Raw genomic sequence first — 3,682 nt, forward strand, 5'->3', positions numbered from 1 at the left:
TTCCTGCTCTACAGGAAGAAGCCCAGGGGGATTCCAACAGCACCTAGTTGAATTCAAAGCGAGTTTTTTAAATAATTTTTATTGAATATATTGAGATGGCATTAGTTAATAAAATTATGTAGGCTTCCATGTACAAATTTATAACATATCATCTGTACATTGTATTGTGTTCACTACCCAAAGTGAAATCTGCTCCTGTCACCATTTAGCCCCTCTTACCCTCTTCTACCTCCCCCTTTCCTCCTTTTCCCTCTGGTAATCGCCATGCTGCTGTCTGTGTCTATGAGATTTTTTTCTTAATCCCTTTGCCTATTCATCCAGCCCCCAATCTCCCTCCCCTCTAGAGTTGTCAGTCTGTTCTCTGAATCTATGAGTCAATGAGCCTTGAAGTTAATCCAATGGTGGTTTCCAAGGAGTTTCAGCAGCATTCGCACAGTCAGTTTCCTGCTGGTCAGATATGGCTTTAGTAACTCAGTGGACCTCTCTGTCATCAAGGGAGCCACAGGCACACCGTCCCCACTGAAGCTTGGAGATGCCTTATATCTGCTTTGATTGGTGCTCTTCTGAATTTGTTCTTTCCTTAAACACTCTATCTCAGCCCAGGAGGTAGTGGCTACTCTCTGGCTGATATAAATCCTCACAAGAAAGGAATGTGTGATAGAGGCTGAAATATAGAAATGTGTGAAAACAAAGAAGTATGCTGAGCAGAAGGAATCCAAGATGGCTGTGGAGCAGGTGAAAACTACACACACCTCCTCCTGGCACCAAATTGGATTTACAGCTAAATCATAGAGCAATCAACCGGCATGACCAACTTACAGCAATTGAGCATAAGTATTGCATCCAAGGATTTACAAAAGATGTTACACAGAGTCTGATAAGAGAGGCAGAAATGCAGAGAGGTTTCACCCATGTGCTGTGGCTGAAAATCTGGAGTGACATCGTGGTGCAAAAGTTCTCCCCGAAAAGCATGGGGTTCCAACCCATACCAGGACACCTAAACCAGAGTACCAGGGCCAGAAAGAGGAGTCTGCATAGCACCTAGCAACACAAATCAGCAGGGACTCTGTCCACTGGCCAAAGGTGGGAGTCTGCTAGAATCCAAAGTGCTCTCCTAAAGGGCAATGTACAGGCGCTTGCTCTTGGGCACTCACCTGAGACTCTGGTAGAAGGCAGGGAATTCAGGGCATGTGGTAGCTACAAAGGGAACACCTGGGTGGTGAAGCTCAGGAAAGATATCTGGAGAATGGCCTACTGAGTCCCCATCCTGCAGCAACATCCCGCTGCGCCCTCAGGCACCATCCCCCAGGATCTAACGCACCTGTTCTTACAGCACCAGCTGGGGGAGTGCACTAACATGTACCTCCAAATACTGGAGAGACCACCCTGCCAAGCTCGAGTCAGGGAGAAAGGACTGTTGGCTGCACCCAACAAGGACATGTGGTGGCCTCTTTTTCTGCAGAAACTAAAGGCAGATTCTCAGAGGATCATTGGACTGTGTGGCTTTGGATAGGGAATCAGTTTTTCTCCCCTCTTGTAGCTTTGGCATGTACCACTCCCCATGGAGGACTCCTTTTGTCAAGGTATCTAGAAGAATGGCAGCAAAGCTAAGGGGAGGAGTGCAGCTTGCTTCCCCACCATGGGCTGGCATTAACCTCAATGGAGGGCTGTCTTGATCTGTATTCCCAAGTCCCACAGGCCTTGTCCTCCTGAGCTCAGTTCTTGGGGGCAGGGGGATGGGGGGAAGGGTTCAGGGAAGGGGAAAAATCATAACTGAGACCTTTGACGTGACCCTCTCAGAGCCTCCTATGTATGTTTCTGGCAATATGTCTGTGGAGTTAGGGTTGGGGGCATGCAGCTTGCTCCCCTCCCACAGCTCAGCTGGTGTCAACATCAATGGAAGGCTTTCTTCATCTGTTTTCCCAAGTCCCGGTGGTCCCATCCCACCAAGATTGCCCCAGCAGTGAAAACAGTGGGCTGCAATGAAATTGAACTTGTGATGTGCTCCTCTTAGGGAAGCTAGAGTTCAAGACTCTGGCAGACACTGAGTAGCATGGCTCTAGAGGAGAGACCACATCCTTCCCATTGAATGCTTGACCACACTGACCCCAAGCAGGGGACTCACTAGTCCTGTTCCCACTTGTTTACCCTTCCCTACAGAGCTTGAAGTACCTGGAAGGGTTAGTGGGGTGTGGCCAGCTTTGGCTCACTCTACAACCTTTCTTCATAAGACTCTGGAGGAAGCCCAGGCAACCTCAGGGGGTAGCTGAGTAGCTGGCAGGTGGACACCAATGTCAGGGAGCCATGGTCTTTTATTGATCTACCCCAAGCTCAAAGCTTCAGAAAACTGATTCTGATTCACAGCCTGGCCCCTCCCACATAAATCCAGGCCTGGTAGATGCAGCCACAAACAGTGAATAACTGGTAGCTAAGAATGGGTAGCCCAAGGCCAGTGACACAATGTCTGGCATCCTCCCACATTTGAGCCCTGGCCTTCCAACACAACCAGTGGTGGGCTTCAAAACACACCACAGCTTGGCCCAACTGTCCACACAAATAACACAGCCAAAGATGGGGTTAAAAAACAAAACGAAGACTTCTCCCGTGTCACTACCACCACAGACTATACAACTAATATCAACCTCTGCTTACTGAGGATACAAAACTCTTCAAATTTTTCCCAGCCAACAAGTCATGAATCAATCTTCAATGTAATTGCTGAGAAATTCATATTCTCAGTGATACAGTTTAAAGGAGTGTGACACCAAAGTCCATTTGGCTACTTCACTTGTAAAATATTAACCATATTTCTAGATCAATAGTTCTCAACTCTAGCTGTTCAGAAGAGGCACCTTAAAAGCTTCCTAAAAAGTACCATAGCAAAAGTTGCACCTCTGACCAATCAAATATAAATTTTTCCGGGGTCTACAGGAGGGGAGGAACCAGTAATTTAAAAAATGTTCTCAAGTGATTACAGGCCCAGGCTGCCATCTCCATGCCTCCTGCTCCTTATCTATCAGCTCAAGCTGAGCCTTCAAGGCAGGTGAGGTGGACGGGAGTGCATTGTTCAAGGACTCTCTTATCACACCAGCCTCAGAGGGAACAGACAGGAAGTACTCTGAACTCTGTTCTTCTCGCTAAGAGTTTCACCCACAATGAACTGAGTGCAGTGTTCATGATCCATATCAGCATCTTCATGGGGTGAAGTTTCTGTGGAGCCTCACCTGTAACCTTTGTTCTGCACCACTAAACGCCATGAGGGCAGTGAGAGTGTGGTTGCTCTTTGAGTAAAGGTGTGGCAGAGTCCTGTGATTCCATCTTAACATATTATTTTATTTTCCTTATTTTAAAAATACTCTGACGTCAAAAATATGTAAATTATTTTTGAAATGAGATTAAAAGAATAAAGACAGAATAAGAGCGTGCTTAGGAAGTAATTGAAGGTCATTACTCTGTGATTGCACCAAATAAAACTTGTAGCCATCTTATAAATGGAGAGAAGCCAGCCCAGAGTTCCTTGTATCTGTTATTCTAACAAGTCTATTTCATTTTTTCTGTGTTGTTTCCAGATAGACTTGAGGATGGTGAGCTGTACCTGCCATTCTTTTTTGTTTTGTTTTTTAAATTCTTTGTTGTTTAAAGTATTATATATAGTAATACATATGTCCCCTTTTTTAACCCT

Source organism: Myotis lucifugus, unplaced genomic scaffold, assembly GCF_000147115.1.
Source record: "Myotis lucifugus unplaced genomic scaffold, Myoluc2.0 scaffold_641, whole genome shotgun sequence".
NCBI lineage: Eukaryota > Metazoa > Chordata > Mammalia > Chiroptera > Vespertilionidae > Myotis > Myotis lucifugus.